At 42.3% G+C, this 27370-nt stretch overlaps 1 protein-coding gene across 5 annotated transcripts in view; it reads right to left on the reverse strand.

Annotated features, from left to right (window-relative positions):
• KLHL29 (kelch like family member 29) overlaps positions 1-27370 on the reverse strand; it is a 416272-nt gene that overhangs the window by 366666 nt on the left and 22236 nt on the right. The window contains exon 1 of one of the 5 annotated variants that reach the window (XM_075086709.1): positions 24223-24358. The exons of the other annotated variants lie outside the window; for them this stretch is intronic. The gene's annotated coding sequence lies outside the window, so the exon portion shown is untranslated. Of the gene's footprint in view, positions 1-24222; positions 24359-27370 lie in introns of those variants that run through there. 5 annotated transcript variants of the gene reach the window in all.

Raw genomic sequence — 27370 nt, forward strand, 5'->3', positions numbered from 1 at the left:
CAACAATTATGGGATACTGCACACCAACAGACAACTGTGCTGCTGAACTCGCAGCTTACTACAAACTGTGACAGTGTCCTCAGCCACGACATCTGCTTACACTGGAGAGTCCCTACAACAACCAGAGAGAAGAATGAAACTGGTAAGCGCGCTTGGAAATAAATAAATAAAAATAATAATAAAAAGAGTCAGGATGGCAAGAGACTGACAGAATCGCTCTGGGGTTTCTTGTTGGTAGAATATTCATTCCCCTAGTAAGATATCTACCCATAGATCAGATTAAAAACCTGCCTACTGGAATGAAAACGTAGCTCAACTTATCCAGGATATTAAAGTGTGTAGTGCAGCTGACATCTGATCTGATCACTTTTCATGCAGAGCAAGAACAAAAAAACAAACTTTAAAAAGGCAAAACAAAAAGTACCAAGAAATATCCATGTTGGAGGACTAAACACAATTACAGTGGCAATTTCAGATCAATATCAATAAAAGATTTTACGGACTGCAAGATGCATATCCAACACAACTCAAAATTGACATGTTATAGGCTATACACCAACTGCCTCCCACAATGGAAGGTAATTTTGGAGATGCAGAAATCAGAGGCAAGGGATATTCTCTGTAGGAAAGCTGATACGACGTATTCAACTTCTCACATACAGCTTCACAGATATAAGCAGCTGACATTAGGAATCAAATGAAAAGGAAAAAACAGTCTGAAGATAAGAATTACACAGTTAATGATACTAAACTGGTAGTTTTTCAAAGAAGCTAAAATAAAATGCCTTCTAAGTTCAAGGGCCTGACCCAGAAAGCGGCTAACACCTACAAAGTAAAAACCCACACCAAAAGAATGTAATGGGAGGATATCCACAAACTTCGGAGAGGTGCTAAGCAGGCCAACTCTATTTAAAAACACCAGCTTTAACAGAGAAATTAAACAGTCATAGCTAAGCTCCTTAACATTTCACACTACAGACAATGGCATGAAAAATACAGTAACAGCAGCTTTGGGAAAAGCTGCCAGTGAAAACCAATTCGGAGAAAAGTGTTTAAACTCTGGGATAAAGAGATGAGTGATAAAAGAAATCCCCAAATTCCTCCAGACCTGGAAAAACACACAGAGGAAACATAGGAAAATGAAATTATACTCAAAATATCAGATGAAGATGACTTGAAGAGACATTATGCTCCTTCCAACAGTAAACAGGAACCTCCCTCAAACACCATCTTTATCATGGAAAAAGGAAGCAGCAAACCTGTACTTAAGCCACAGACTTCCAGCTCAAAATCTAACAACAGCCAGCATATCAAATGGAAGATGCTTTCCCAGTCTCTTCTCCTTAACCACAGGGGCAGGATAAACCCCCTGCGATGCTCTCACAGAAACTAAGTGTTGTAACATGGAACAAAAGTAAAACATCACCATCCACATGTATGCTGCACAGTTAAATGGTCTTAAAAGAGTTACCAGTGCCAAAACCAAACCAAACAAAAAATCCAGGCAAAACCGCCACCAACGCAACAAACCCAACACCACCTTTTCCCACCAGAAACGCACCATTACCACAGACCTCACTCCGAAATGCATGAAAACTTACCCACTGCTGCAGTCAGTAATACAATGGAAGTGTTCAAGGTCAGACTGGACGGGGCTTTGAGCAGCCTGGCCTAGTGGAAGGTGTCCCTGCCCCTGGCTGGGGGGTTTGACTGAATGGTCTTTAAAGGTCCCTTCCATCCCAAACCATTCTGTGATTCTGATTAGAAGAATGTAGTTTGCTGATAAACGTATTTTCTCCAAGTAGTAACTCAGCCAATGGACAAGTACAGATTGAAGTACACAGGGAAGGGGATTCCATCCAGCATTAAGCATTAACTGTTTTTTTTTTAATTTGTATTTTGAATACTTTAATATTAACTGGCTGTAAACCCCAAGGCTCAGCAGTCAAAAGTCAAACATTTTTTAAAAAGGGAATAAAAATACAAAGACACAAACATTTCAACCAGTTTGTCAAAAAGAAGCAAACCCCTGGAGCACGGACAGGACACGTGCTGGCATGATCTGGTCACTGGAGGAAGGGTGAGGGAGATTAAAGTTATTTTCAGCTTACTGTCCAGCAATGAAAACATCTGAAATTGCAGCTGGAATTTTGACTACTTTCAAAAAAAAACCTCTAGGAAGGACCAAGTATTAAAATAAGAGAAGTCAATGAAAAAACAAGAGTCATTAAAACTGATGTTTCCCAGGAAAAGATGAAAATATGTCACACCTGTCACATCGATGGGGCTAAAACATCTGCCAACGTCTACATGGGTAGTTAAGCCACTGGAGAAAAATGCAGAAAAGGATGAAAATAAAATCCCATGGTACTTGAGAACTGACCATTATTTGGCAAATAAGTGAGACTACATGACATCAAATACTGCTGGCGTTGGTGACGTAGGAAAGAAGCAAGCTCAGATAACCCAGAAAGTATGGTATTAGATTCTGATCAGAAAGAGGTATCTGGAGCTTCAGGAATGTGGCAGGTCTCTCTTCCCTTCTCCATGCATTTAATTTGCTCATTCAGGGGAAGGACTGCCTTCTGGAGCTTGCGCAGTGTCTGGGTCAGCGGGACCCACACACTTGGTTGTGGCTCATAACTGCCTTTCTGATATACATCAAAGTGTTAGCCCTTTGCGAAAAAGAAAAGCAGTAGACTCAGTATCTATAGTTTCTCCTCCAGCGTGAATATAAGCTAAGAGCATATACTTTTTAGACTAACTTATTTTAAGCTGTCAACAAGAGCGAAAACAAATGGTAATCCTTTGCTTCCAGAAATTTCAGTTCGTAATTAGTGAGCAGATACCAGATCAAATATAACAACTTTCTTCCAAGATCTGATGCAACCCTTGGCGTTCCCAAGGGTTGTTCTACTTCTTACTAGGCCATATTTGCCCAAACATAATTTTTTTTTCATATTAACGTGAGAATGCCTTTCTTTTTAAAAACATCCTGGGACATTTCCTAACTAAATGGAAGATGCTGAGATCAGATAACATCTTTCATCACTGAGCTATACTAAGTGGTGAATGAGGAGGGCAGATTGCTCAGTGAAATTAGAGTGCTACGCTGGAAGAAAGTCAGTTGTACGGAAGTGTGAGCTCTCATACCCTTCAGATATCGGCTACTTTTTTTTTTTTTAGGTTAAGAGACCAAGAGCAAAACACTTTCTTTACTACTTTAACCCACATCAAACCCTTCCCCCTTTTTTTCCCCTCCGTTTTTCCAGCACCATAGTTACAAACTGGAAGGCTGGAGCTGAACTGCAGGTGGTTGCATCCTGCACTCGCGCAGAGCCCAGCAGCTGACACACTGCTTGACGTTCATCAGTCGTTATTCAGTAGCATCGGTGACAGGGCTCCATTTGCATTCAATAATTATTTGTTACTGTTGAAAATTATTTTCAGAAAGGACAGGTGAAGAGCAGACCCAGGTGTTGTCTGATAAAGTGATTACTTATAAAAATGGATCAAAAGTTGAAAAAATAGTTGTCTGCAACAACACAGAGACCCATTTCTACAATTTATATAAGCCTGTCCAAAGATTTCCCACCAAGTATCTCATTAAATCTAGGCTCAAAAGCTAGAATTGAGTGCATTTGTATATTTCAGCTGCTGAATGCTGTCAGGAACCAAAGATAAACTACTCCCTCCAGACAATTTAGATTTTATAATATTTGTTGGCTTCACCAAAGATGAGAGACTGTTGTTGTTTTAAATCATTGCTTTGTACAATCTGGTTTGCATACACTTAACAGAGAACCATTTACAATCCCATCAGCGTTTGGAGTGCAGCAAGAGAAAGGCAAACCACAACTGGGTAGTTACCCTGTGGCACCAGAGCTCGCTTTTCACACAATTTTGGTTTTCCCATGTTCTTTTCCCAATTAGATCATTTAGGGGCAGGGAGGATTTTGTTTTAGAGTTCCCCACCCATGTGCCTTACTGAGGGCATGTGTCGTATGCTTCAACCCATTCATCTCAGTCCCGTAAGCTCCTACAGCACTCCTAGCAGGTACCAAAAACACATATACACACAGAGCTCACCATCTTCTCCTACAGAACAGGCTGCAGTTCAAAATCAACCCATCAACGTCTCACTTGGACACATTTGAATAGCAAGCAACAGGCAAATTTAATTGCTTTTCAAAGGACTTCACATCTGCTTCATCTACTCCATGTGCCCAATCCACCTCTCAGCTACATAGGTTGTCCAGGGAGCTCCATGCTGAACCACAGATGCCTGAAGATAGGCAAGATGAAGACAAGGCATAGGGTACCAAACCTTCCTTCTCCCCCTCCGAAGGCAAGAGCAGTGGGAGTGGAGGCTTAATACTGTCAATGATCCCTCTGTAATGACACTGGTTTGTAATTATGATAATATGAAGAGAAAGGTGACGTGGTTCAGCCTCAGTTGGCAACTGAACACCACGCAGCCGCTCGCTCACTCCCCCCACCCCTGTGGGACAGGGGAGAGAATCGGAAGAGCAAAAGAACTTGTGGGTTGAGATAAGCACAGTTTAATAATTACAATAAAATAATAATTATAATAATAATTATTATGATAATAATAACAATAATGGCAATATAAAAAATGGAAAAGGAAAAAAAAAACAGAAACACAAACGATACAACCACTCACCACCTGCCAACCGACGCTGCCAGTCCCTGAGCCACGACTGCTGCCTCCCTCCGCCGGCCAGCCCCTCCCAGTTAACATACTGGGCATGACATTACATGATATGGAATATCCCTTTGGCCAGTTTGAATCCACTCTCTCTTAGCTGTGCCCCCTCCCCTCCCGGCTCCTTGTGCACCCGCAGAGCACGGGAAGCTGGAAAAGTCCTTGACTAGTACAAGCACTGCCCAGCAACAACGAAAACATCTGAGTGTTATCAACATTATTTTCATACTAAGTCCAAAGCACTGTGCCAGCTGCAGTGAAGAAAATTAACTCTATCCCAGCTAAAACCATGAGAAAAGGGGAGGAAAACCCCTCTGATGCCCACCTCTCAGCACACGTTTCTCTAAACGAGGACACCCTTGCTCTAAGCAGCCATCACCCGCAGAGAAACATCACCTCACAAGTACTCCATCCTTGCTTGTGTATGTTGCCTACAACTGCCCAAGACAAATCAAAATGTAGTCTTCTGCAGCCTGCATTTTGACATCTTCACACTATTTATGAGTGGCCTGAAAGCTGAGCTGGTGGTGGTCAGATTCCCTGCAACTGTCCACTTTTCCTCAGCAGCATAGTTAGGGCTGGATTCAGCCAAAACTGCTCAAGGAAAACCTCTTGTGCACCCGTCTTTTCAGGGGCACCTGTATTACCTTCTCTGCCTAGCCAGCTGCAAGGCTGCAGCACGCTGCCTGGGTCCCCTCCACACCGGTGGCCTGAGAGACATCCAGGAGCTCATGTAGCCCCCTTGCCTGGGGATGATGGGGCAATGCAGCCATGCAAGCACCTCTTCTGCCTTGATTTAACCTTCCCTAAACTGCCATAGTCACAACACCTCTGAGAAGGTCTCTCCAGGCCCTTGAAAAGTGATACCGGCAGCTCCCAGTTGCTAGCGAGCATTTGCCCATGAGCCAAAGTGTAATGTTTAAGAGTTTGTGATTGAGAAGAAATTAACTTCTTAATTTGACCAGGTGCCACTGTGGGACTCCGTACTCAACTGAACTCTCCTCTAGGCCAGTTTTTAATGTTCTCTTTTGATACTGGACAGCTTCAGCATAAACAAAAAAAAAAAATCTACTTATTAGTTCTTACCAATTTCTGCCCCAGGCTTTAAAAAAAAAACAAAAAAACCCCACCTCTTTTCAGCTACAGGAAAAAAAAAATATTACATTCAGAAAGGTTTTTCTGTCCACAGATCTTGAATTTGTGTTTATTCTTGCAGATCTCTCAGCATTACAGTGCCAGTATGCCTTGACGGCACACACAGCACTTCCCAGCTCTTGGATCCCAAAGAATTTAGTTGTCCTCTGAAGAGCTACAGAGCCTCTTCTGATGGACAAGAGAACTATTATTTCTCCTCTCTAGTTTATTCCATTTAAAAAGAAGAAATCCAGCTTTAATCTTCCCATATTTATTTTTCTTGGATGGTCACTCTTCCTCTTTCATAGAAAATCTTATTGGTTCATTCACACAGCCTAATGTGGCACTACACTGCACTTCATATAGTTTTAATTAGTAGCTTAGCTGAACTACTCGATGTTTAATGCTGTGAGAGGTTTCTGTCTTTCATAACTGTTGCTATGATATTTACAGTATATTTGAAGTAAGCCTCCAATAGCCTACTTCATATGACCTAAATATTATCCTTTCTCTATAAAATTCTAGGAACTGGCTCACTGAAAATAGCTGGAGGAAAAAACACTTCCCCCATTTCCAAAAAAGACAAAAAATCCAGACATTAAATTACAAATAGTCTGTCTTTGAAAGAGTTATCTCAAGATCTCTCTAAAAAATTAACCCATAATTCTCTTCAGCGTAACACAGTCATCTCAACTTGCACTTCTGGTGCGAAGTTGCTCTCTCCCCACCATATATCTCAACATAAATATAAATATATTTTAAATTAGCATTATTTGAATTAGAGATCAGTAGAAGGTTACCAGCCCTAAAATAATGCTTGTCTAAAACACTGTGGAAGAATCATAGACCTTAAGAGCTCCAGTGGTTTTGCTGCAGTATACTTATGCATAAAAACAGTCCTAGAGGAAAAATAACCATTACACAGCAACCAACCAGGCTCACTGTACATTTACTACCTATGTTTCCACTCAGACTCCACATCAGACAGATACCGTGTTCACAGACCCAGCAGGATCACTCTCAACAGCCACAACAACAAGAAACCTAAAACACAAACACCTGGACAAAGTTAAATTATCAAATTAAAGCCAGGCTTTGCAGGACCTCCCTGATCCTTGCCGATGACTAGGAGAGGATGAATTAAGAAAAGGCAAACATCACCTGAGAGCAACAGTCTCCTATTCTTCTACAGTTATTTAGATTTTAGTTAGCACTCTGAGCTTATTATTTTCATGTTAAAATCATTTGGGACCAACCACTGTCACAGCTCTACCTGCAATGCACACATTGCCTGCTCTAAAAAGCCAGTCAAAATGGCAGAGATGGAAGGAGGTGGATAAAAAGTAGACCCTACAAAAAGATATGTGGGTGACATATCATTTCTTTATTCCCATTTATTTTTGTCTTGCTGTTTCTAGGGCAAAGAAAAGGGGGGGATGACAAAGCAGGAGGGTGAGGCAGGGTCTGAAACCCGTGATAACAAATGAGAGCCAGGAAAGGACTTTGTGTGAGGAGAAGACTAGAGGAAAGGACTCCAGAGCAGCCTGCGCATGGCCTCCAGGCACTGTGTCCATCTGCTTCATCAGCCCATGCTAGGACAACCCACCCCCAGGATATTTTTCTATCCACAACCTATATGCTTTCCTAGTGGACACTTAACCTCATGCAGTTCTTGGTCCTCTTCCCTCTTGTTACAGTACTTTCACACGATTTGGAACAAAAAGGACATCACTGCAGCATCTGTGCAACAAGTGCCTCCCCTGGGACCTTCCTAGAGTAGGATTTAATGCCATGCAACCCTTCCCACGGTTTCCTTACCCATTTCACAGCTTAAAGGCAGACAGACTGGAAAGCTAAATGAATTATTGGAGACAACAGTGGATTAAGACTCATGAGCTGACGTCTCAGCTGCGCGTTCATTCCATTAAAATGCAGAGTAATGTTTAATATTAAAACCAGCCTCAGCCAGAGATTTATGGTCAGCATCACTGGAGGTGGATTGCAGAGCAAGACCATGCACTTATTCCCATTTAATTCCATTATTTCCCCCCACAGACACTATGCTTGGGGTTTCTGTTTGTTGAAATAACATCGTAAGCCTATAGAAAGGGCAGTATACATTAGTTAGTTCAGTTCTATAAGAAAAGTTGAGTATTACTCAACTCGTTACTACAACTCCAGCTTCATGTCCCACCCCCAATCCCCAGAAGTTAGGTTTGGTTGCTTGGCAAACCCATATCCTAAGGTAGAAATACAAGAAGGTGGCACCTGCACAGAGCAAGTCATGAAGAACCCTGCCCGATCACACACTTTGGAGGGAGACTGCGTCTCCTCCATATGCTTCCCAACATGCGAAACCATCATTTTGTAAGTGGGTCTCACGCAGTCAGTTTTGTGAGGACTCTTGCCAAAGAGTCCCATTAAATTCATGTCAATCACACCACAACCCTGCAGTAGCTGCACACATGAGCTTCGCCACATCTCCAACACCGTCTTTCTACACAGAAAGAATATAGAGACTACTTCTCACACTTCTGAAAATTATTGCAAGTCCCCAGATGGTGGTATAATCAACCGTTTTTTTAAAAAAATCCTTTAACAGAATGGGAAGATGGTTATAAATCCCATGTTCACAGCGACACAGTTAAGTTTTAGAAGCTGAATAGGCCTCAGACAGTAACTCCTCCCTGCCTGAAGCTTTGGTTAGAAATGTTCCCTGCCACATCTTTGGGTGCTCTTATGCAACCTGTAGGATACCATTAGTGTAGGCTAAAGTTAAAAAATAAAGTCAGTCATAATTGCTACAACTGCATATTGGTGATTTCATGGAACTCTAAGTGAGATGATGGAATCTAGCAAAACAGTGTCTTTAAAAGAATAGTAATCATTAAAAATGTTTCCTTTAAATTTTTTTTCATACACACAATTTAGAGCATTTATTGTCAAAATACTGTAAACACCTATCAACCATCACAGCTTGAGAAGGTGCTTTCTTTTCCAGTTGAAATGTGGGCTTTCAAAGCCTCCGTTTATGCTTCCATTTTGACAAGTTCTGCAGGATTATTTTATTTCCCCAGTTACCACAGCAGTGAAATTATTCCAAGTGAAGAAAAAATTTCCTATGCTTTGGCTGAAGAGACCTTCCTGTGACATTTTAACGGAAGAACAACAGAATTTCTAAATAAAAACTTCAAAATGGGATGCTAAAAACTAAACCTCATGTATTAAGGGGAGATGGGGCAAGACAAGGGCATTGACAGAGGTAAACGCAACAATATATACATATTTAGGGCTGTGGTCCCTTTAATAGCTGTGTGCAGACCCTTTAAATTACCATCTAAGGGCTCAACTACTTTGGTTACCTTGATAATCTCAGCTCACCTCTATGACATCCTTTTCTTGTCCTAAAGTTGTACCCTACTTAAAAACTAACTTTGTTTTGCCCCAGAGACATCTGTATTTCAGTTTTCTGGCTAATGACCACAGGGACTGGGTTGTGTTGTATGACCTCTATTTGTAGCTTGCAAAGCGCTTTGGGCTTCTCTAGAATAGACAGAAAAAATAAAAGGAGGAGGGGGCTCTGTTTAACTACCATGCCTAAGTTTTCAAAATTCCAATATTTAAGTGGATGGCTGGATTTATTTTCATTATTATTATTTTCTTTGCTTCTTGAGGGAGAAGTCTTTAAGGCATAAAATGGCCTGAATTCAGAGAACTTGTTCCACAGCATTATCGGTTTAAAGTAGCTCTCACAAAATGGAATATTCCATTTAGAAGAAACTAGAGTTTTAGCTTTTTTCTATTTTTCTTTCCCATACTGCAAGCAAGCAGCTCTCTTCTAAGTGGACTGTAAACAATATTTCCTTTGAGTGGATATGGAGGGAAAGAGGAGGTAAAAAAAAAAAAATACATAAGAGGCCCCGTGAAATTCCAGATTTACTGTGCTTCCGTATTTTTATCTCAAGTCTCAGTTTACAAATAAAAGATGTTCTCCCAACATTCCCGCCTGCCAACCCCACAATACATTCCTGAGTAATCCTGGGCTCTTTTCTCATTGCCCATCACAACCAGTACTAGCAGGACCGCAGGCCAAGCCCACGCGCAGGGACACCTGCACGTTCCCACTGTCCCCAGTGGGCTTGCACAGCTGTCAGCAATGCAGAGTTTGGCAAAGCCGTTGATAATTCCGATTGCTGCATCTGCCAGCCCCCCTCAATCAACACTGTGCTAGCTCTGCAAAACCAACAAGAGGAAAAGCATTCGTCAGGAGGAAGGAAGAATAGAAAATAAGGAAAATAGATCCTGAAATACAGGCTAGGAACAGGCCTGCTGAGCAAGACATCACCTTTTTACCGTCACTTTTCTGACAGCAGAGTTTGGGTAATACTTGTTTTCCACTTCCTAGAAACTAAAGCTAGTATATTTTTGCTTCTAAACAAGCATCTAGTTTCTGAGTTATAGGCTAAGCAATTTTACCAAGGGCTTTTAATTTTTATTTTGCAACTTAAACATATGCTTATGCTACATTTTCTGCACGTCACTTCGACTTCGCAATGTAAGGATTCATTCTGTTTAGATTTATCTAAGTTTAACAGCATTTCACAGACAGCAAAACTAAATTCATCGTAAGAGAGTCCTTCATAGGTCAGCAGGTAAAATTCTGCTTCGACAGAAGTAAACAACGGCACACTTAAATCTCTTTCTGCCTTTAAGGCAGTAACTGAATTATGTATCAGGAAAGAGATTCATCAAAATTACAGACCAAGAATATATTTCTGCATCAACTAAATAAATACCATCCATCTTGCCAACTGCTCCAACTGAAATACCCAGAAAGGAATAAAAACCTACAACCACAACCAGTTTCACATCACTTATAAAAATATCATCAGCCTTGCAGTATAAACAACTTAATATCTCTGATCACTCAGATTCTTGATCAAGTCATCACACCATAACAAGTCACCATGTCTCAGCAAGGCAGAGTATCCAGCTGTACCCTCTTAGCTTGCAGGGAAAAAGGTAAGTCTTTAACTACTTTCTTCCAAGCTTAATTCCCTTGAACATGCTGCAAGCAACTTGCACAGCAAACCACCACAGGCCAGATGATGCAGTTACCTGGCCATAGTAACAGCCAGGATCAGTTAGACTTTGTCAGGACCAACAAAAGCCCGTGATGTCTCAAACCCACACTCCTCTGCACACTTAAGAAGTTCTGTGTCCTCTTTCCAAACAGCCAGGTAGGGAACAGGACTCAGATTCACTTGGACGGGGTTGTCGCTGCCACTTCTACCAAGGTCTGAGGTATTCTGGGCACAGTCTCCCTGCAGCCCCCAAATTCAATTATGGACAAAAATACACCTCAAATCAAAGCATGAGCTGATGTGCTCATACCCTTAGCAATGCTGACCTATAAATAAAAGCACCATAAAAGTTCCTGTCATCCAAACATCTTCCAGCGTCTCCTTCCCCACAAATGCATATTTTTAAGGCAAATCAGATCAAATATTTCTCCAGACGTTAGGTTCTATTCTTGCATTTTAAGTGATGTTGCTCTTTAGACTGGTAGGGATAGGAAATAGAAATAACTAGTGTATCATCTCCTGAAACCAAAGGACTAGGAGAGACAGGCCCATATGTTGTAGAGACACCAGACTGCCAAAACACAAATACTTGCAAGTTACTGTACTTGGCTTTCTCATTAGTTAAATTGATAGCATTTCCCACAATAAGAAGGGGAAGGGAGGGAAGTTGGATGCAGTGGTCCTATTAGGCTGTCATACTGGCATGTAACAACATAATGTGGTAAACTTTAAGACAAAACACTGATGTTAATTCACACTGCAGACACGGGCACAAGCCAGAACTAGTATTTACACACACACACTCTCTCCTAGTGCATTCAAACAGAGCACTGGAAGCTGATAGTTTTGTCTAAAATTAAGTGTCAAGCTTTTACCCAGCAGAGAGCACCAGGGAGACTCACTGGAAGCAAGTGGCAGCACAGAGCCAGCCAGAGCCAAAAGTTTCAGCTCCATTTACAACAAATGCAGCAACAGCCCTACACCCAGTGCAACCACAGACGGACGCCAAAATGGTTTTCTCTTCTCTGAACCCATCTCAGCACATACATGAAGATTATGGCTGGCAAACAATCCCTAGCAGCACAAGCCATCTCACCCATACTCATTGTCAGGGAATCCTAGAACAGCTTGGGTTGGAAGGGATCTTTCAAGACCATCCAGTCCAAGCCCCCTGCTGTGGGCAGAGACATCGTTCACTAGACCAGGTGGCTCAAAGTCCCATCCAACCTGACCTTGAATACTTCCAATGACAGGGCATCCACAGCTTCTCTGGGCAACCTGGTCCAGTGTCTCAACACCCTCACTGTAAAAAGTGTATTCCTTATGCCCGATATAACTCTACCCTCTTTCAGTTTAAAACCATTGCCCCTTGTCACTACAGGCCTTGGCAAAAAGCCTCTCTCCATCTTTCTTGTAAAACCACCCTTTAAGCATTGAAAGGCCACAATAAGGTCTCCCCAGAGCCTTCTCTTCTCCAGAATGAAGAACGTCAACTCTCTCGGCCCTTACTCATGAGAGGTGTTCCAGCCCTCTGATCTTTTTCACAGCCCTCATCTGAACCTGCCCTAACAGGTCCATGTCTCTCTTTTACTCTGGACCCCAGAGCTGGAGGCAGTGCTCCAGGTGGAGTCTCATGAGACCAGAGGGGCAGAATCCCCTCCCCCAACCTGCTGGCCATGCTTATTTTGATGTGGCCCAGGATACAACTGACATTTTGGGCTGCAAGCACACATTTTCCAGCTCGTGTCCAGTTTTTCATCTACCATTATCGCCAGCTCCATCACCCAGTCTGTACTGATACTGGTAACTGCCCTGACCCAAGTGCAGGACCTTGCACTTGGCCTTGTTGAACCTCATGAGGTTAACAATAAGGCAACAAGTCATAAGCAGACACGGGCCAAGACAGAAGCTAACCCCAGCTTAAGCTCAGCACCTACCATATTCAAAACAGGCACATTCAGAGGGCATTCTATTTCTTTCTCCTGACTGTGCAGGCACCCTGGGGCAAGGAGCTTAAACTTAGATGTTTGAAGTAAGGGGAGACGAATCCCACCCTCACTGCCACGAATGCAAGCAGCTTTTATTTTAAGAAAGGCGATCAATGCTAGAATGCGCTTGAGTCACCCTCGCAACCCAACACGGGCCACCTCTGAAATTCTTCTCTTCCGGACCTCCCGCATTACAGACCTCCCCGAGCCTGCCTCAGCTTCCCCACACAAGACATTTTTACTACCCTGTGTATCACCGTGACCATCGCCTGCTTTACTAGGACAAACCACCTGCAGCTAGTGTTGAATGCTAGAAAAAAAAAATTTAAGTGTTTTTGAGATCTGTCAGCTACAACACTGTAAGCATCATTTCTGTACAGTGTTTACCTGAGGCATCAGAACAAGGGAGCAGGCTCTCACTGATACACAATTTTTAAACACATTACCACTAGTGGTACTTTCATAGTTTCATTTCTAGCAGAGGTTTAACTTCTTTGCCAATTACAGAGAGATACATGCTTTCCCCAGGCAGGTCCCTATAATCTAGGCTGTGTTTTGCACAACTAGCAACAAAAGACTCCACTCCAGAATAATATTAGTGAGACCAATCAGAATGACTAAGTATATCTGCAAGACTTCATTCATGCAGAAATCACCAACTACTGCGGAATATATTCCAGATACCTTTATTTTTCCAGGTATAGTACCAGATTGGTTTGCTCTCAAAAGCCTACCAGGACATACATAGGCTTGCTCCTACTTCTGTGCAGGTTTTGGTCAGAGTGCACGCCGAGCAGGAGCTTAGCAGGGAGAGGTGTTGGGGAGCACATGTTAAATTTTTGACAGAAGTATTGAGAGTTAGATTAAAAAAAAAAAGTAGTAAGAGTTGTCATTGAGAATTCATACAGAACTAGCCTGAGAAATGGCTAAAATCAGTCAGACCAGCCTGGATAGCCAGTTGGACTGCCTGCCTGGACACAACGAGCACACCTGAACTAAATCTGCATAGCATCTTGCCCTAGCAGTACCCATTTTGAGAGCAGCACGGCATACTCATATTTACATATTCTATTTACTCACAACCAAAACCACCAGTACATCTGCCCCGCTCTTTGAGCCACTGTTTCACCACACCAGCCAGCAGTTTGCTGTTGGAATCCTAAATCTTTACAGGTATTTCTGATAATTTTTTTCAGCTTCACACTCTTGGAGGGGGGGCAGGGAGAGAGATGAGGGAATAAATCTGCAACCTGAATTGCGACTCAGTGAAGAGGACACTCCAGTTTGGATTGCTGTTACCACTTAGGAAGCTCCATGGCAGGTGGAGCTGTCATTAATCACACACAGTGACAAGCTGCTACTCTCAATCACGCCTTTCTGATCAAATTCTGCACTAATCAGGAGCTTCAGAGCAGGCTGGCTGTTCAGCAAGGTTAAAAATGCAGATGATATTTTCCTTAAGCTTCCTAACATTCAGTAACAGAAACACAAAGACAAAAAAATGCCCAGACAACCCACTACCACGCTGATAAACATCCTATATATGAAAAGGAGCAGCCACACGGCATGCTTTCAGCTGGACTGCTTTCTATCATGCACATGAGTTTCTTAAATGGACCAAAATATGTCTTGTAGTTTTAAGGGTATAATAATCAACAACTGCCTTTCAAAGCTGTATTACAAACAATTCAGCTGCACTTACAGAATATGTTCGCTTAAAAACACCTCCTAAAAAAAAGAAGCAGCTGCGTTCTTATAAATCAAAGCTGCAACCAAAATATTTTTGGTCAAGTCAGTATAAAGAGATGTTTATCTGCTCTTTCAAGGTAAGTAGGTAAGTCAGGAATCATGCTTAAAACAATGCACAAATACTCAGTTAGCAAGTTAACTGTCACAAGGTATTTATTTGCCTCGGAGTAGGGAGAACATGCTAGTCTGCTGTTCTCAGAGGGCCACATTTTAGTTGATGAGATGCATATACCAGCAGGAGCAGCCCTATTCAGCTTTGCCATGAGAGGTGGTTTACAGAAACTCAGAGCATACAGGTTTTGCTAGATCAATACCTAGGTTTCAAAGAATAGCTAAAGTATAAGCAAAAAGCAAAAAAAAAAATCAAGATATCTTAGTTTGTGGAAAGCCAATGCAACACATCCTCTGACAGAGTCACTGCTTTGCTACCTGTGGCAACCAATTGCCTGTATCTGCCAAAAGACCAGGGCAAGCTGAGCCTTCGGAGAAAACAAAACTTCATAAACTAAACACACTGAACAAGGAATCAGAAAGGCAACGTGGGCATGAATGCCATGATACTGCTGCTGCCAAAACCACCTTGAAGGTAGGGACACCCCTTAAGGCGTAACTCTCCCTTTTAAAGTTGTTCTCTCTGCTACCGATTTTGGGCCCATCACTGACGCAAACCAGAAGGAGCCCAATGTCTCTTAAATGCTGTTCTTTACCCATCCATCTAAAGGACATCACGTCTCCGTCCAGCCTCTGACACCCACACAACTCAAGCAGGAAGGACAGAAAACTTGCAGCTTAAATAATTTTTCTGCTCATTAATTCTCTGAGGAAGCACAGTTCAGCCAGAGACAAGTTTTAGAACAGACACTGCCAAGGTTTCGGCTATTTATTATCTCTAATTTAACTGAAAAGGCAGAAATTGAGTGACTTAAGATTCATTAACAGCTTCCTTATAAAATTTAATTTTGGCTACTTACTTCTGTATAGGGAACATAAAGTAACATAATTAAAGCAGATGATTGCACTGATTGTAAAAGGCTGCCTGCTCAGTTTTCACTAATCACTCCAACTCGAGCCACACTAACGAGTTGTAGGTTAAAACCCTCTGCAAGAGCTTGAGTGACCACTCACCACCAGCTCTTCTTTCCAAGTAATTAAATTAAAACCCTCCTCCTGTGTATTATGTCTTGAGGGGGGGAAAAAGCAAAACACCACAGATAGTGATGACATAAGAATGGGACTTGAGATAATTTACCTGATCAGCTAGTTACTGTCAAGCTAACACAGCATACAGAGGACCACAGGGAAAATAAAACCCTCCAGAACTGAAACTGCCAGCACTTTAAGACAAGAAAAAATAAGAGAGAAAGGACTGTGACTTCATTTAACACAACACTCACCCATTTGGTTTGCAAAGCAGTTGTTGGTCACATCCTGCTGGTTTTACTCCTTATTTCAAGATACCAAATTACATTTAGACACCTAAATTAGCATGCTTGCTGTTTATGCATCCTCAGTAACTACTGACAAATATTCACGGACAAAAGGTGAACAGGACAGCAGGACTGCAAAAGCAAGGACAGTCTAGACCATGAACTAGCATGCAAAGTAAAACAAACCACAGAAACACAGGGTAGGGCAGAAGGCATTGAAGGGAAGAAGCAAGCGTACAGCAATACACAAAGCCAGACAGCAAGAGAGATGTGAGGAAATAGACACCTTTGGAAATTCAGTTCAGCTGCGATGAGTTGATTTTATTTATTTATTTATTTATCCTTTAAAAAGCAGCTGATTATGGTCTCTGGCCCCACAAACAGAGACCACTTAACTTCTGAGACCCAGACAGCTTCTTATTCATTCAAATCTTATTGCTTTAACACTTAGTAGGGGCATGTTCTCCAAACTGGAGGAGCTTCAGAGACCTGCTGGGGGAGGAAATGCCAGGGAAGCAGGGCAGGAGGCAGAAGCCGGCCTGGATGTGGCCTCTTGGAGATGCACAGACCCATTTGCACACACAGCTCTTCCATGAGGGATTTACATCTTACAAGTAGGTACTGCTAACTTGCATTTTGAGAAAACCTCAGTTATACTCAAGACATTTGGCTGTCCCTTCTACTTAGGGGAAAGTTGCTATAGACTGTTTTTGAAGACATGGAAAAGGGACAGACTTCAACAAAATCTATGGTACTACAGCAAGAGTAGTAACAGTGACATTGCCAAAATGCCTGAGGGTGTTCATAAGTCAACGGAATACCAAGAGATGCCGTAACAGATAGAGGACCAAAATGTCTTAACTTATTTCTAGGACAGTTTCTTTAGGCCTACTATAAGCTGCTCTTGGGATCATCTAAACACAACGCTAATGTAGGTCTCTGCATGAAGTCTCTGAAACATGTACAGGCTCCTTTCCACTTTGCAGAACTCCAGTTAGTGTCTAATCAATAAGTTTATTTGCCTGCCTAGAAGTATGATCCAACTTTTCGTTTACGCGGGAAGCATTTTTAATCAGGCAGGCTAAAGCAGGTACTCTTTCTGGAAGGTAAAATTGTTCTTGGACACTTTCCATTAAAAGACAGCAGAAACTCCACTACTAACTCTTAATTAAGTGCTCTATTGCTTTGGGTTTGTTTTTAATTATTTTTCTTTGTAGGTAAGTCATTAATAATTGAGTATCTGCTTGCCTGAGTCATGACACTGTGAATGTGCTAAGAAAAAAAAACAGTGGCAGTTGTCCATCCAAGCAGCAGTCCAAGCAGCTGTTAACGTGGTCAAGAAGGCATCTGTTCCTCCAAACCGATTTTAATAAGTTTTCCCCCACCCCCAAAATAAGCAGCATAGAGAGGCTTGTGCTTTGGAAAAAAACTCACCTTGTCCAGCAATACACACTGCCACAACCATGTATTTATTTTTGCATCTACACCACAACCAGCATCCACAATCTATTGATACACCAGATGTACTCTGAAGATAGGTGTGCCAACACAGTGACATCCCCAGGTCAGCCATCTGAGAAAGACATACCGCCAGGAGCACATGCCACTGCTGCATGAACAGAAGTGCACCTTTCTCATACCACCTCCCTTGCTGTCTAGATAAAAGAAAATTTAATTAGGACCTAAGCATCTATGCAAGAGAAACATGTTTTGTCTTTAATAACCTACTTCCAGATTTTATTCTATGCAGGACTGTACATCATGGGCTTGACCACAAAATTGCCACGCGACAGAAACACAGCGATGTGCTCCCTTTGTAAGGGAGAAAGGGAATTTAGGGTACTGTTGCTTTTGAAAATTAATATCCTTTTGTAAGTAAAACACTCTCCCTTCCAACAGACAAAACCCCATATTTTCAAATCACTTTTTCTGGTCAGCCCTCCTAAACTGTTGGCTCTAATGAGTCTAAATAGCCTCCTGGAGACAGGCCTGCAGGTTTGGGTAAGGGGGAGGGAAGAGACTGGAAGATGCTGCTTCAGTCACTTTTTACTGACTGTATCATTTGACACATTGGTACTCAAAATGCTATCTATTCAACACAGTATGCAGCTAATCTAATCTAAAGCAGCATCGCGAGCACTGCTGTGCTATGGAAATGTTCAACAATGCAAACATGATGAGCCACATAGGTGGAGCTTTACATGCAATTGTTTTGGGAGAGAGATTTAACAGTGCCACAGTGACAACATGGCCTCCCTCTTCAAATCTATCTTATCAACACTCACTTCAGACTACGCTGTAATCTTGCCAGCTGCAATTTTCTTCTCCCTCTTACTAAGGTGTAGGCTCATCTTGCACTAATTATGGCAATTTAACGAAGAGAAGAAAAAATTAATAAAAGCATTTGGTGTTTGTTATGATTTTGGCCAGTCAAATTGCACTAAAAGATGCTTAGATAATATTAAGCTATAAAGTACATGTATGCTAAGAACAAAAACTTTTGCCACATAACAGACACAAACTAAAAAACCAAACAGTAACCCACAACTCAAAAACCTCAGATCAGACCTAGAAATGAAGCAAATACCTTTAATAAAACAATAACGGTTCCAGTTCAGGAATATCCCAGAAATATAGGAGAAGTGAAGGATTTCCTTCCAAAAATTTTGACCGTAACAAGGCAAAAAACAAGGGTTTCCAAAGTCAGAAATGTGAACCATTACAGTGTCCCTCTGCAACAGCATTCATCTGCCATCATTTCGGGATGTGCCCACCGCCTGTTGGGTCTCTAAGTTTTCTCAAATTACTTTTGTAAATAATGCCAGAAGGGTTGGGTGGCATTTAGCTTAGTCCACTTCAGACCAGCTAAGGCAATAATGTTAGTCAACCCAATACTATGTAATGCCAGCGTTAAGCCTTTTGGCATACCCACTGTGACTGAGGTATTTCCAGAAGTACGAGCAGCTTTATACAAGGTGAATGCATGTGTATTTAAGGGCTGTTCCCAAGGTCCAGCCAACCTCTGTCCTGAGGGCTTACTAAATTAACCAGCATCCAGACATCAATCATCATGAAACAGGTTGTGCTCGCCTTCCTAAAACACAAGTCTCTCTGCAGTTCTGAGTAGTGTTGTGCTGCAAACTGACTTAAAAATATTAAATAAAAAAGATTAAAAGTTCTCAAAGAGGATTTAAATACAGGCAGCAAGTCAGCACTTCACTTCCTACAATCTCTTCCAAGAGAGATTAGGGCATAAGGGCTCAATACCTTGAAAGTAAAATAGCTACAAAGAATGTTGATTTTCTTTCTTAGAACAGTGGCTACAGAAGAGGCACAGTACTTATGTTTTAAAACTGAATACAGGAAGTATTTAAGAGATACTGTCAGTGCAAGTACTAAAGTGATATCGTCAACTTCACACCTAGATTCTTAGAATAAATATATATACCCATATACATCCATAAATACATGTATGTGTATATAGAAGCATGTAAATATGTATGTGTGTGTGTGTATATACACATACAAGTTGGTACTAATGATGCCTGCAATATAAAACCAAGTCCCAAAGCAGACTGACATTGCTGGGGTTTGAGTCTCAATCCAAACAAACCAGTCCCTCTCCTGAATTTCCACAAAAACAAACTTCGAAAATACCACTGCCTACTGCTTTATTTTCATTGCTTATAAAAAACCTGGGCATAAATAAAAAGTAGCCTGTCATCTTACAGGTTAAATAGGAGGCAACAGCAGTCCCTGAATGTCCAATGAAAATACTCTGAAATATTCACAGAGTTCCGCCAAGCCAGCATCAATACTGAAGTAGTGTGCCCGAGCAGTGCGCGCTTTTATTACTCCAAATCCTCCCTTGAGAGCTTTGCCATTTGAACGGCCCAGTTAACTATCCTTTTATGCCAGACCCACAGGAGGGCAGCTTTAGGAAAAAAGTGACCTAAAACATCCCTCCTGTTTCTTCCGCCTCCAATTCCACGACAGCCCAGCGCCAGCTCCACTGCCCCCATCCCGCAAACAGGAATAGCAAAACTCCGACCCCTTCCCTCACTCATACCAATCCTGCGGCAAAGAAGTTTGAAGAGACCTTAATCTTTCTGGCTGCCTTCCATCACGCTCTGCCTCCGACACTCGCAGCTCTCCCATACTACTCTGTGGTGCCAGCCGGCCTCTCTTAGCCAGCCTTTAAAAAAAAAAAAACAAAAAAACAAAAAGCAACCACAGAAAACCACACACCCACACACACACCCACAACTCACAAGTTTTTAAAAAAAAAAAAAAGCAGAAAAACAAACCCCGAATGTAGTATTTCATTCACGAGTTGGTTCTCACCAAGTTGTGACCTGTATAATTAATCATAATTCAAGAAGACATAGCATACGAACAACTATTTAAACATTTAAAAACAAAGTGGGTTACTGGCTCTTTACAATGCTGACATATTTAGCACCCAAATCAAATCCTTTTACTGCTGTCTTTAAAACAAAGGCACACATTTTCCTGCAAGCGAGATCTCGTATTGCAGCACTCTCCATCTTCTGCAGGAAAAAGGCTATTTTCAGTACTAGAAAGTGATGGCACAAACAATCATAAATGTGGTTTTACCAGGTGGAAAAAATACTCTTAGTTGCATACCCGGCTGATGACAACCCCCTTACGCCACTCAATGAGCATTTTTAAAATAAAATAATGGGGGAAAAAAATAAAGTGGAAAATTGATAAATATTTCCCTTCTACCCACCATGCAACATTAGGAAGGGGCACGCTTATTTTTAGCTAATTTTCTTCGAATACTGATAGCTCTTTGAATGTGTTTCATAGTGGTTAAACCACCATTATTCCAGATTCTTTGTTCACACTGGCAACTATTTATTTAGACATTCTGTCACCATGGGGAGAGCAGATCTCTATTCTTCTTTGCATTGCAGAGCCTTCTGGAGATAGTATGTTTATTTTATATCCAATAGGGCACAATCGTGTAGAAATAAAAAGTTGTGGGCGGGGGTAGAGGGTAGAAAGGGAATAACATGCCACATGCTCCTGCAGATAAACTCAAGGCACACAACAAGACTTAAGTGATTATGGAAGTCCCAACTTGATATTCCTGGTACAGAGGTTGAACGCATAATTTTGGAAGGCCAGCAGCACTCTGCTCAATTCTACAGGGTCTAATAATTTCCTCAGAAACAGTTCAGTCTCAGTTTTGTTTTTTATTTACACAGAATAAAGTCAGCTTAAAAAAAATCCTAGAGACTAGATCAAGATAGGAACTGAAGTGCCCCTAGTGAATGGGATTTAGGAATCCAAACCCCAATGGCATTTATTAGAATAATCCCAATATAATATTCTTGCAATTATGACCCTCTTCAGTGTTTAAGTTTTCAATGATAGGCACAAAAGTAAAAGCCCAACTGAGTCCAGATGTTACCATAGGAATGATTCTGTACAGTGCGCACAGAGTCTCACCTCTACCCTTCCGCTTATTGACTGGACCAAGACGGATAGCTTCAGTGATTCCGCAGCACAGTGCAAGAACTCCATAGTTCCAATTTATCTCAAGGACCTGAGCTCAGGACCCTTATAACTGTATCCAGTACAAAGGTAACTAATTTGAATCTTTGTGTTTTAACAGTTGGCAGTGCATCTGACAGCTCAGCATTCAAACACTCAGCACTGCATAGCCAAAGATCCTTCACAAACCTAGCTTAGCCGACCTGGCAACTGGACACAGTTAAGTGCTAACCATTAATCACAGCAAAATAAAAATACTCACACGGAAATAATGCAAGAAACATTCTCTTACACAGGAATATTAACCTTAACACAGCACTTGGTTTTGCTGATAAGTCTTCCTAAATGAACTATATTTCTAGCATGCCTGAAAAAATTCTCAGCCAGAGACCAAACAGGCCAAGCAAGTTCCTGTCTGGAGTTGACCCAGACAATTCCCCCTGGCTACACAGGGAAAACCCACCTCCATAGCCTTCACTGATCACAGAGTGGCTCAAGATATGACATCACCTTGAGCTCAGTTAGACACAGATGACTTTTCCAGCGAGTTATGACACCCCATTGCTCTTCGTGCTCTAGCTACCCGAAGTTACTAATCAATCTGCTTTACCACAAGTTCTAAAATTAACTTGCATCTCTTCTAAAACCACTGGAAGTACTTCAGCATTTTAGAGTGAGGTTGTAATACCCCAAAAATAAGGAGTTCAGCATGAAAGATAGCTATTTGTAACCATCCAAACTTGCCAGCAGTATGTAGTTAATGGAGCACTGGAGAGCATGACCAGCTCCCTCAATCTAGTTTTGCTTATCATTATCATGTTTCTCTGGATAAAGAAACTTCTTTAAAAAAAAAGAAAAGATATCACTAAATATATAAGCCAACCATATTTCCAATAGAAGCAAAAGAGTTTGGGGACAAAATTTGTTCCAAATTTATTAGAAGCACATTTCAGACTAAAGTATGCAGGAAAGCACCAACTCTGTATCAACTTTACCAGGCCAATATAAAGGAATAGGCCTCTGACCACAAACTTTGCAAAGATCTATGCCAAGCATAGGAGACACTGATTAGCAGGTGCTTCACAAAGAGAAGAGCAAGCTCTTTACCGGCTACCTAAGATGATGGAATAACATTCAGGTATGGCTTCTTCCCTGGCATCCCGGATGCTAGAAACACTAAGAAGCTTCTGCTATGTCACATCACCAGGCTTTATCTGATGTTATGGTCTTCTCTCAGCTAAAAACCTCTGAGGCTCTTTGGTTCGGTATCACTGTAACTGACCCCCTCATTTCAGTCCTGCTTGGTGAAGCAAGAAACGGTAAGAGTGACATGATTAGCGTTTTACTGTTAATCAAAAAACCTTGCCGAGATGGCTAGAAAGACACAGATCTGGAACCACGAAGTGCTAACATCTGATTAAAACACAGTTCAATGAATTATGCAGTTTCTTTCCTGTACCTCTTACTCATGAAATTCACCAGCCAAGAGAAAGCTCCTTCATACAGAGGGGGGGAAGAACCTCACCCCACACAATCATTCCCCAAGAATTAACGTATTTGCTAAAACATCTCCTCTGCCACCTCCACACACACACACACACACGCCTCCTCTGTTGCAGAGATTCAGCTTGCGACTGTGACACAAACCAGTGCTTCGTTCCCGATGTTGGCAGCATGGAAATGTTTCAGACACAGCCATTAGTTCTCCCAACAGCAACATGAGAATTTCTTCCACAGTCAGTTTTCACTAACGCTATTCATAGCCTCACAGACAGCGAAGGAGCTGGCAAGACTCACCCCGATTTCATTCTGTATCTTCTGGGAAAGCTATGAGGAACAGTGGAGGCAGCTGCAGCTCCAATGGGTGGAACACAAAAACGGCTGGGCTGCACCACTCACCTCCCAGCACGACAGGGAGAGGCAAAGTGCACACCGTGGCCTGGGTTTGGCAGCACAAGAGGGTCTGCAATACTTCTGACATTTTCCAAAAAAATCAAACCTGAATCACAGAGCAACTGGGCTGTGACTGACAACACAACAGCAAGTTTGCTGCTGTCCTGGCAGGTTGCAGGCAGCTGGCTCTCCCCTGTCATGAAGGAAAGCTTAAATTACACCTCTAAATTCAGATCAAGTCAACAAGTGCTTAGCAGTGTATTGGTCCTGGTCCCAACAATTCTTGTTTCCTTTTTCTTTCCCTATTCTCAAGTTTGCCAATAAGTATCACAATAGAATCTAATTAATGCTCACTAATGAGTGGGAGACCAATTGTTAATCCGAAAGAATCTGGTTATGTGCAAGTAAGCAAACAAGTTAATGTACCATAAACTGTGTTTTGTTCATTTATTTTGACAATTGTGGCTTGCTTTTATCTGTGATACTTCCTAGCACACTAGTTTGCCTGTCTATTTTGCAGAAGTACTGAGCTCTCTCATGCTACTGTGTTTCTCCCCAATGCTACTATTCCCCCTTCCCCCAACCCCCACCACCCCCACCTCCGCACCCCCCCAAAAAAAAAAAAGCCCCAAACCAACTGATACAGAGAACATTGGCTACCCTCTGTCGCTAGAAACTATGAAAAAGTAGTAAAAGACCTCAAGAAACTTGCTTGGTGGATGATCCACGTTTTCTGCTCCTGAACCTCTTTCTCTGGAAGGATCCACCAGTGCTTCACAGCGCTGGAGAAGTTTTCATTTCAGGCATCATTCCAGCGGGACTAACAGCTCTTTCCAGAACAGATTTGGTATCTACCTGTGTTGTTGATTTTCTTTTCAAGGTAAAGATGTCTAGCTGGATTCAAAAGTTACATCCCTCTCTACAGCACATCCGTAAACTAACACGTTCCAACATTTTTCTCTGACTTAAATTGGAGATTTGACCAGTTTAAGTCCTGAAATAGTTTAAGCAAGCTCTCTGTTGGTGGAAGTTTCCCTATTATTGCCCTGCATTCCATCACTGCTTAGGAGATTGCTTAACTGCTGAACTTGCCAGAAGTGGCATAAGCCAGTAACACATGCAGCCATTTGTGAAAACACCCAGCACACTATTTTCTAAGTGCGTAAGAGGCTTTTCTTGATTGTCAAACACGTTTTAAAGGATATTTTCTTAGGGTGTTGAACTACTGATTTGTTTTGTTGGTTTTTTTTTCCTAAATAAAAAGCAAGCAAATAGTTGACTGTGTAATCACAAGTTTTTACAGGACAGAGTAAACCCTGACCTTTCTCATGTTCAAAGCACAAACCTTTGCCCCCTAGGTGAGATGTAGGTAGGTGAAAGCTTGCGCAGACCAATTATTAACGATAGATGTTGCGTGCACTTTGCCAGGATTATTTGCCAGGCAGTAGGTAACTATAAGGACCCCCCCCAACTCCTGGGTTTGGTTCCCATGCTCAGAAGAGACTGTGGTCCGGACTCTGGAGCTATTAAACAAGCACTTAATTTGGCACATGCAGCTTTGCTGGTTGGGCGAGATGTCAGTGCCAGGTGAAAGTAGTAGGTCACTTCAAGAAAAGCTGCCCTAGGACAGCCTCTCAGTCTAGTTCTCAAGAGGCAGTGAAGTACCAAAGCCAGCAGAGACTCCTCATTCCTAAAGCAATGGCTCCAAAGAACCAAAAATGGAGTTGGGAACTCAGGACCTCTTAATCCTCAGGTCAGAGCAAGTCCCACTAGACCACAGCAGGGTTAGCTTGGTTACAGAAAGAAAAGAACGCTGGCCCATCCAGTCTGTTAGGAAGTAACATGTTCCCCCAAAGGGCTGCATACCTTTAACTGTTTTCTGCCACAGCCACCAACTGAAGCTTAAAGACTTCTCCTACCACCTGCATAAGTATGTTCATGACGGATGCAGAGAAACCCCATCAGGGCAAGAACTAAGAGGTCAGGCAAAAAAAGCAATTAATAACTAAAAAGAGGGAGGTAATTGGCAATACATTCTTGGGCTGGAAGCACAGTCAACCTCTATGAGAATGCAACTGGAAGATAGTCGGACTGTAATTTCCTTCTCAGATGGTTTTCAAATATGGAAATAAAACACCAGGAACAATTTGAGTAACTCCAGGGCTCAAGCACATAAGAGCTCTCAGCAATGAGATTAGTACAAACAACTTTTTCCCTTGCTACTTCCTGCTTCCTTGAAGGTTTTCAGGATTGCACAAACACCACCGTAGCCTATCTTTACCTGGTTGTCACCCATTCCAAGCAGAAAGGAAGTATTTTGCTTTCTGTAATTGCTCTCCCATAAGCCAGGTTTTTCCTTCTGCCACATGGAGGGAATGTCTCCACTTGGCCCATCCATGGCTGCATCCCTCTATCAGCAGCTGGCAGCTGTGGGTGCTAGGAAAGGACCGGTGCATCACTAACACAGCAGTACAGTAGGTACCTGGCAGCTGTCACAGCAGATTATCCTCTTAATTCTGCTTTAAGCTCAAACAAGAAAAGCTCTATCATCTCCTTCCTGCACATCCCGCTTTCCTTTCATGGATGTTTCCCTTCTGGACAGTGCTTCAGATTTCCAACACCCTGCTTGCTCAGATACCTGCTGCTTATACCACTCATCTCTGCAGCAGCATTACCCACTGCTGCTCTGATCCTGGCCTGAGCCCCAGCTCTATGCTCTAAGGATATCCTCGTGCTGAAGCGTTTCGGTCCCACCCACAGCCCTAGGTTTCCTGTGCAACTGATAGATATCTGACAGCTATTGCTGGTGTCTGGGCATCCGATGCCCAGGAACAGCACTGAGGGCTCTTCCTACCTCATGACTCACGTTTTTCACATGCAGAAAACCCACATGCAGGCAATACAGAGTAATCCCCACAGCATCCAGCAGTAATAGGATGAGGACTATCCATCAAGATAGCCTTCTGACAGATCACAGCCCTACACGCAAGTCTATCTGTTCCGTTTGTCACTGTGCCAATGCAAAGGCACACCACACAACACTGGTGCCGGAGGTATCACTTTGCACTGTATTCCAGATTAGAATTACCCACATTCTTCCAGGTAGGCAGGACATCGCTGCCTCCCACTACCCACCCTTACAAAAGGCATCTCATTTAAGGAAGCAAGCACTTTGGAGCAGTTGTCCAAACTTCAACGACTCACACTCAGCAAAAATCGGCACAGGTAAGCCAACCATTTAGGACCCTGCAGCTCTGATCTATGCCTGCATCCCTTAATCACCAGTTACATGCATTTCCCTTCAGCACGACGGCTTTTCCACCTTTCCTAAGCCACTCACATCATCTTTAGAAGCTCAACCTCTAGCCCTCAAAGGAGACTGTCAAAAGGCACAGCCAGCTTTTGCGTTTCTTCACAGGTTTGCTCATGTGAACTCTCCTATGTCAATTCCCAGGCAGCTCCAAGGCAGTCCCCATCACGGCCTCCTTTGCCAGGCTCAGAAAACTTTGCCTCAGTCTCATCACTGAAATCACGTCATTGTCTGCTAGAGCTCCAGCCCATTCTTTTTTGCTGCTCCTCTGTGTACTGCGTTCAACAGCTCCTGGCAAGGTCTCCGGGGCTGTCAGCCGTCATGGAGGCACACTGGAGCAGTCTAAGGCTCTTACTAAGGAACCTACAGTGTTCCATGGCCCACTGTACAACTGAAATGAAGAACAGATATTTCACAAAATAAAAGTGCCAAATTTCAAATGTTGAATGCCACAGGCACTGCTGTGGCAGCATGTAACAAAGACGTTTTCTCAATCTTTTTGAGGTGAAGAACCACTTTGCCTTTGGAGGGAAAAA

The sequence above is a fragment of the Phalacrocorax aristotelis genome, chromosome 3 (assembly GCF_949628215.1).
Source record: "Phalacrocorax aristotelis chromosome 3, bGulAri2.1, whole genome shotgun sequence".
Classification (NCBI taxonomy): Eukaryota; Metazoa; Chordata; class Aves; order Suliformes; family Phalacrocoracidae; genus Phalacrocorax; species Phalacrocorax aristotelis.